Genomic DNA, 9,016 nt, shown 5'->3' on the forward strand with positions numbered 1-9,016 from the left:
ACAAACTCCTTACAAAGCAGATGGATTGGAATAGCTAGGCTAGTGTGGTTAACGTCAAGGTTGAGACATTATACATGTTATTCAGGTTGTGAACAGATGCATATAAAGAAAGGTGACATTCATTACATTTTGGAGATTTGGAAGCTTGAAATTGGAAAATAACTTCAGTGTTGTGGTGTAAATGTGGAGTTCAATCAATGCAGACAGAAATTGAACGTCTTTGCTGCAGTGAATGGGACCAGGTGCTGCCATCGACTGCAAGGATTCACTTATCTGGGGACGAAGACAGTGCACAAACTGTGTGAGGCGCCACCACAAAAGAATTTTCTGCTAGAATGCATCCTGCATCCCAGTGTGTTGGAAAATAATGGAAAACAATAGAAAAAAACAAAACGACATCAAGTTGCTCTAAAAATAAAATAGTCGTTACGATAAATGATTCACAAAGTGCCTTAAACCCTCTTTATAATTTTGTGCAAGAGATTCCTTTCATTTTACATAGGTTTTTCTGCACAATATAAATGTACAAATCATTACATTTATACTATATTTTGGAGTAATTAGGAAGTTTATTTCATTACTTATGTGACCTTAGGAGAAATGTAGCAATCCGCTTCCAGACACATTGCTAAACCACACTGGAGGAGCTTTGTTAGATGCCATTATTATACGATTATTATATTTTTCTCAGAGGGCCAGTGTTTTATCATTATAAGCACCGACTCATTTTTAATTAATTTCCCTTTGGGTGAAGTATTTTTGAATTTGAATTGAATCATTGGAGGAGAAGAGAATGGTATACGCCCTCATCAAAGTCTGGGACTGATGCGAATGAAAGCAAATCCCCAAAATGTTAGTATAAAGTCTTTAATCTGGCATTAAACCTGTACAGATGTAAGGATGTTCATTATCGGGCATAAGCCTTCATGTGCTTCAAAAAAGTCTTGATGGCGTTGGTGCTGCGACGTCTGCTCTCATCCCGATGGGGCCGTGGCGTCTCTTCAAATGCAAAATAAAACATGTGGGGGTAATTCACCACTCTCGTCATCTTCGGCAACAATGCTCACAGTCTCTTCCCAAATTCCTTTTTCATTTGATAGATTGATGTTTCAGTGGTTGATCTTATTCAATTTAATTCAAAGTACTTTATTAATCCCCAAAGGGAAATTAATTATGTGACATGAATCAATGATTCATGACTGTGTGAATGTGGCATTATATGCAGCCTTTTAGCTTTTTGTAGAATTAGCCCTAACAACATTATTTCTGGTGTTTCTTTATAGGACTGTTGGGTTTTGGTTAGATAACAGCATCAGTTTTGTGCAACTTAAAGTGGTCCCTAAAGTTTCAGTGCACCTCTATAATTTTGATTTCAAATAATTTACTGATAACTGGATTCAATAGAAGTCTATTATTTGTTACAGTCAATAAAAGTGAAATCAGTGTTGTATGTAAAACAGTTCATGCTGCACCAACTCCAAACTTCCTCACTCACAAGTCACACGAATGCAACAGCAAGACCATATCTGTCCACATTTGTCCAATTTTGTGAAACTGCTCCATGTTTCACTGATGACAGAACAACAGGTTAACAGTTTGTCTTCTTCTTTCTGGCTGTATCGCCCTGTTACTGAGTCGGTTTCTTCCAAGGACATTGTTGTTAGAGACTCTTTTTTTCACCTTATGTACAGAGACAGAAGAAGCAAAACATTTAGTTGGATCTAATATTTAATTTAGCATTTAATATGATTATCTCTGTCTCGTGGAAACAGATTTCATAGTTCCCTTTTAAAGACAAGTTCATGTAAAGATTATACAATAGGAATATTACCGATTACAAAAGAGAAGTTTTATTTTCTTTCCATGAGAAGTACGAAATGTTTAATTAGGCCAACACAAAAATACCCAACTCTGGTATTTCTGTCAAACAAAGCTCCATGAAAGACAATTCAATTTCCAGCAGGTTGTGATGAATACAGATGTGGACACAAACCATGTCTTCATAGAGACACATGTGAACACAGTCGGACCTGAACACAGTTCTAGATCCACGTGTTAAACGCGGGGTATCTGCCAATGTTAAAGGGTCTAAAGGGGAATTTAGACAGGGAGCTAAAAGCTACTCATAGGGCCCGATTTACTAAGATCCTAAATAAAGAGTACTAAATTGCGTGTGCACTGAAAAAGTTTGCGCGTGCTGTTGTTGCTTGGTTTGCGGGTGATCAACTAAGATTGCGTGCGCAATTGATAACAGGTGCAAACAGCAGTATTTAAATGAGGTGTTGCGTGTCTTACGGTTTGCGAGCGCAAACTCTGCGCCATGGAGAGTCTGGATGGAATGTACAGTCACAAGTCACAAGCGCAAAATGAAATTTGACGAGTTGGAGTTAGAGATATTAGTGGAAGAGGCAAATAAACACATTCATGAACTACAGCAAAGAAATTTAAACATTACCAAAAGAAACGCAATATCGGAGAAAACCTGCGATAGAATAAATGCAGTTGGTAACACAAAAAACGGAAAAACGTCTGGTTTTTCATATTTCAATTTTAGGCACAGATCAAAAATACGAAATAGAAAAACGGGCCACAAGACTGAATTTGATTTTAATATTGAATTGGTCGGGTTTGCATGACCCCGTGGTGCTCGGCATGATCTGAGGAGAAAAAGACAATCAGACACAGAGCTGGAGAGCGCTTTGATTCATCTATTTATGAGTTAAGTTTTTATTCAGATGTCCACAGTATATTGCAAATATTATATATTATATAGCAAACACTGACAGTAAATGTGTGACAGACGGGACCATCATATGGCACATTAAAAGAAGGTGGCAAGAAGGCGAAGAACTAAAGAAAAAGTGGCCTTTAATAAAACTTAATAAAACTAATAAAACCATTTTTTAAAATAGCATGCAGCAAAATAAAGACTCTCTCTCTGCGTATTCTTTGATTTTGGATGTCGCCTCCTTGCCACAATAACAGCAGCAGCAGATTAGCACCTTCCTTTCAAACGTATTAAATACAGACGCAATCACAATACGCGCAATTACTTTCAGGCTTGGTAAATCTCATTGCGCGTGGTAAATGGAGAAATTTGCATCTTCCCCTCCCAGTATTTAGGATTTCTGCCGGTTACGCCCCATATTGATTATTCATCAGGGCAAAAGTACTAACTGAATTGCATGTGCAATTTTGCGCATTTCAGAGACGCAGTCGTCTTTGCACGCTGTTAGTAGATCAGCTCGCACATTGGTTTGCGGGTGCTGTCAAGTTTGCACACGTTTTTACACACGCAAACCTTTAGTAAATCAGGCCCATAGTCAGGACCATAGAGGAGGCTCGCCGTCTAGTTTTATATGGTCCATGAGAGCTTACAGTGAAAATGATTGACCACTGTTCCATCCAAAAACTTCTGCTTATCACTGGACAAACTATAACAAACTATAGTAAGAGAACTGTGATGTACAGAGCTATGTATGAATGGAACTTACTTCCCAAACACTTTGAGCCAACTACTAGCATACAAGTAGTCAAATTATTAGTAAAGAAACATCTCTTAAATAAATACATATAAACTTAATTATTATTAAATGGCTATTGGTTTACTAAAAATGGTCATTGGTTCAAGTTACGATAGTGATCATAACTTAAACGCATTGTCGATGAGTATACATTGTTTGAATTGGTTGATGCTATTTAAAGAAGGTATGATTTTGTATTGTAAAGCATTACATCTAAATGTTTCGGAATGACTGTAACCTTAATGTGAGTGTCAAAAGGAGCACTGGTCTTATTTGACAGAAATCTAAAGTATATTTTGTAGTAGAATTTCCTTTTTTTTTGACTTTTTTCTTTTCTATGTTTCTTTTCTTTTTCTTTACTACCTCTTTAGGTTTGCTTTTAATTTTTGTCATGTACTGTATATTATGTGTCAGACCCCAGGAAGAATAGCTGCAGTTTTGCTGCAGTTAATCCATCCAAATAAATCCAAATAAATATAAACTGGACAACTGTTTAAGCTGAGAGGACTAGACCTCCATCTCCCCAGGAACTTCCTCCAGTTCCTTTGCGAAGACACTGAAAGATCCGCGTGTTCGTTGGTCTGGTGCACCATTAGAAAACCAGTGAACAGAATCAAATGTTAAGCTTTATTATATCATGCACAATAGGTACACTTTTCTCAAACCACAGAGGTAGGAAAGAAATGCACACACGGTGGTCATTGATCCAGTCGTATTTATACTGAAAAGTTGTTTTGTACATGAACCCCATTTGTGGAGCCAGCAGACAAACATATCCCTTCAGCCGTATTTCTCTGTTGATTGCTTCCTACTTCAGGCGTCAACCCAGAAAAGACTCTTCACTTAAAGAAGAAAAAACAGCTAAACAGTTTTAACAGTCTAGTCGTAAAAACCAGGAGGTGATCCTGCCCTGAGAGCAACCACCAGTTAGACCCTCCAGAAAAACGCGGGCAAAAATCCTTGATTCTGTGGGCTAAAATCATTGATTATGCGATTAAATGTGCGGGTTTTTTATGTGCTTTTATGCAGTGAAATTGCGGAATATGCTGGAAGTTGCGGAATATGCGGGAAGTTGCAAAATATGCGAAATATGCAGGAAGTTGTGGATTCGGCGCTGAGCTCTTCCCTCTTAAATTCAGCGTGTTGTCTCGTCTGATCTGAGGTCGTAGGAGAAAAAAAAAGGAGAGCGAGGGTGGAGAGGAGAGGGGCGGTGGCGGCCCGGGGGCCGGCCGTCTCTCTCCCTCCAGCCCGCGGCTCAGTGCTCGGGTGATTGCCAGGCGCACCGGCGCGACGAGGGGGACGAGCCAGAGCTCCGTCACCCCACGCGTCCGCCGCCAAGATCCCCAAGTGGATGGGAGCTCCGCCTCCACCGGCCCTCGCAGGCGCAGTGGTGCGCGGTCAGCGCGGATCCTGAGTCCACCGGCAGCCGCGACGGCACTCCCTTTTTCCTCTCACCCCCGCGGGTGAGAGCTGCTGTTTGGGGGGTGGTGGTTTCTGCGGGGTGCGGAGGTCCCCGGGCGGGTCCCGCGCGTCGCGATCGGGCGTCCCGACATGTCACTCACAACACTCCCCCCTTTTTCCAAACTTTATGCGAAAATGTGCGGCGATGATGCGGTGAAATCAAGCGAGCCCCGCATAATTCGCATATTCAGCGCGGACATATGCAATATTAACCCCAGTAAAAGTGATTTTTCTGCACCAGACATTGAAATCCACGGAAGGTCTGTAAATCCACGGACAGCCGTGAAATCTGCGATCACGGAATCGCAGATTCCTGGAGGGTCTAACCAGTGTAGAATCCTATAGAAAAACCCTTCAAACCTTTAAACAATTTCATAAAATCCTAACAACACCAAGGTGTTCCCAAGCCAGTCAAGAGATGTGCTCTCCTCACTGTGCCCTGAGTCTGCCTTGAGGCCTTCTCTTGGTTAGACATGCCTGAAATATCTCTCCGGGAAGAGGACCAAGAGACATCCGAGCCAAACCACCTCAAATGGTTTCTCTCCATGTGGAGGAGCAGCGGCTCTACTTTGAGTCCTCCCTTTCTCTAAGAGAGAGTCCTCTATACTTATTTTAGACACTTTGCAGTCAAGAACAAAGGCAAGCAGGAACAACGATTGATTGGTTTGTCAATTGTCCGTTCTATTCTTCTCTTGCTGGTGAAGAAGATACTTAGGCCCAATCTCAATACTCCCCCTACTTTTCTCCACTCGCCCTTCTTTTCTTCCCTAACCCCTAAAAAAGAAGGGGGAGATTTTAGGGCACTTGGCCCAGGTGCCTGTCCCATTTCTCCTACTCCCCCTCGTTTTCATCATAACCTGATCAGGAAGCAGAGAGCCAAAAGCTGTTTTAATTTCAGCTGTAGCGCTGTTAATATGGCACTTTATTAAGTTTTAATATTTTTTCAGGCATAAAGGTAACCTTAAGATCCACAACCGGGGCTCAGTTTATCCAAATAACGCCTGTTAAGAAATTTGACCCGTTGTTTTCGGAGATGAGAAGAGCCGCCGCCCCCGGGGAGCAGCCTCAGCTCACAGCCCGAGAAGAGACGTGTCCGCCGGGTCAAGCTGCTCCGTCAGCCCCGGGAGAGAACTCTCTCTGGGACGCAGCTCTGTTGAGAATTACGCTGGCTGAAATAAATCATTTAGGAAGATGTTGGTTTAATAGATGAAATCTAACAGTTGTAGCTACGCCTGTTTTGCTCCGAAATTTAGAGATTTTCTGTCTGCCGGCTCCGGAGTTTAGGTCTGCGTTAAATAGACGCAGCCTACGGCGTAGCTTACGTAACCTACGGCGTCGCTTACGTAGGTTACGTAACCATATTCCGGCGCGATCTTAGCGAACAACGGACAAAAAAGGGATTATGTACATTCACTGAGTGAATATTATGAAAGTAAAATATTGGTTTGCGCCGAGAAATGTAATCAAAATGCATTTTTATGCAGAAACTAACTCAAAATATTGATTTTATTCCCAAAAAAATAAGAAATGTCCGCCATGTTTTTTTTTTGATTCAGTCTGCAAATGACGACGAAAAGCATTCTGGGAAATTTTCATACCCCCTCGCTCGCCAAGTGAGAATCTGCAAACCCTCGATTTGAAGGGGCTATTCTCAGCCCCTAGCCCTCTTTATGCCCCCTCCCCCTTGGTGAAAAGAGGAATTGGGACACCACTACCTTCACGGGAACGCGCAAAAGTTAGGGTTAGTGAAGAAAACGAGGGCGAGGGGGAGTATTGGGACGCAGCCTTAACCTTCTCCCCCTGAAGCAGAACCTCACTCCCTACCCAAGAGGACATTACCCCCCTTTTCTGATTGAGAACCAAGGTCTCAGGTTTGGAGGTGCTAATTCTCTTCACTCTCTCCAAACCTGAGATCCTTGCCAATACAATTACATTTGGCAAATCTGTGAAAGTGATGGAGCAAATTCTAAAGAGGAACATTTCCAACATCTCACTGAGGTCAGAAAGCAAAGTGGGACTTGGCTAAAGTGCCTGCTGATTATACTTCTCCATGACAACTACCAGTGCACACATGTGTTTTTTGTTACTGGTAAAGTCTCTCCATTATGCCTGTATACAGAGATGAATAACCACAACTGAATGCCTAACCAGAATCCAATCTTTAAACTAATTCTGACTTTCGTTTGAAAACCATGTTCTCCATCAGTCCATCCAGGATCACACATGAGTGTTAAACTATCCCATAAAAAAGCCTTTTTTTGTACCTCCAGCTCACATGATGTTGCAATATTGTGATCATATTTCCATGGTCAGACTGACTCAACTGTTTCATGGACCAGATTCAAATATTTCACATAATGTTCTGACCTCTGCAACGAGAGCCTCAGTCACATGCATTTTATTTCACCATGATTCCAGCGAAATGAAACCTGATTTAATGAAATTTGCTGAGGCAGATTTTGACCCAAATGTGAACCGCATGTGTCAGATTAAAGGTTGTTTCACTGGAGTTATAAATATCACATATCTGTTTCAAGACATGCATTTGATATATTTGTTTGTTCTTCCATACAGCTAACCAACACTGTCATTTGGGAAGATTTTCAAACCATGCAGTTGCTGAAAATGTGGAGTTCAGATCCAGAATCCCAGACCTCAGTGTGAATTTTGACTGAAACTGGTGTTCTGTTATAAAGGGCCTTTTTTTTTTCACTGGGATGATAAAAATTGTTACCGTTGGAGTCACACAAGTAGCAAATGCACCCAAATATACAAAATGACTTAACTTTAGCTTTATCAATAATAATATATGTACTGTAAGTATAGATACAGTAGTTTTACTGTATGGGTCAAATAAAATGAAAAAAATAATAAAATGAAATAAATACATAAAAAAAACAACTTCAACCTGAGATAAGCATTGAATAAAAAAATCCAACCTGAAATTAAATATATATTAAATTAAAAAAAATCAACCTGAAGTAAAAATAAATATTAAATAAAATAATTCAACCTGAAATAAAATAAATAAATATTGAAGAAACACAGTCGACGACGTCAAATGGAATATTTTTAATGGCGACGATGAAGAGGCCCTTCAACAAAAGGGGCACAGTAACGTAAGCTAATGATAAAAACACACACAATAAGCTGTCATAGATCACAGTAACAGATGAGGACACTTGCAGGTAAGAAGTAGAACAGCTACATAAACACAAACCTTTCACAACATCAGACCAACAACTGTCTGACAGCTTCTTCCCTGTCTTATTTAACCGTCTCCTTTGCCTTCTAATGCCCCCTAGGGGCAGGCCATAAACCCACAAATACTAAATCAAGAAACTCAACCTGAAATAAATAAATTAATATTAAATAAAAAACAAATATGGGTCACAAATAGCAATCAATTACTCATCAAAAGAAAGTAATTTGCACCACTTCAATCCCCCAAAATATTCTACCACTCCTTTTTCACAGAGGTGAGTGCATGGGGTGTCAACAAGGCGTTCAATAAATGTTCATCAGGGCCGCTGTAAAAATAAAATCCTCCAGTCTAGACAGAGGCTGGAGACAGAGATTCCTGTCTAATGAGTGGCAGCTTGTTTGTGCCACAAAGTTTTATTTCAACAACACACCCACCTTCAAGTGAAGCACGAGTTTCCTGTGTTTTGCCTTTTTTTTTTCTTGCTCGCTCCTGATTCGTGATGTCTTTTGAACGACATGATGAAATCTCATGTTCTGTAGCTCTGCAAGAGCCTGCCTGCACGTGCAGCTCTCTGATTGGTCAGATGTCGAACGCTGTCAATCATTGCATGGTCAGATTACAGTGTCATGGTTTGGGTTTCCTGTATGGTTTTGAGCTTCATTTGAGCTTCATTTGTTGTGTTTTAATTGTTTCTTGAGTTTTGAGCTTGTGTTTATGACCTGTTTCCTGTTTTATTTTGAAAGTCTGTGTCCTTGTGTTTAGTTAGTTTGACTGACCGTCTGTCCTGGTTGTTTGCACCTGTGTCTTGTCAGTGCCAGTAAGCCTT

This window comes from Cololabis saira, chromosome 15 (genome assembly GCF_033807715.1).
Source record: "Cololabis saira isolate AMF1-May2022 chromosome 15, fColSai1.1, whole genome shotgun sequence".
In the NCBI taxonomy this organism is placed as follows: Eukaryota; Metazoa; Chordata; class Actinopteri; order Beloniformes; family Belonidae; genus Cololabis; species Cololabis saira.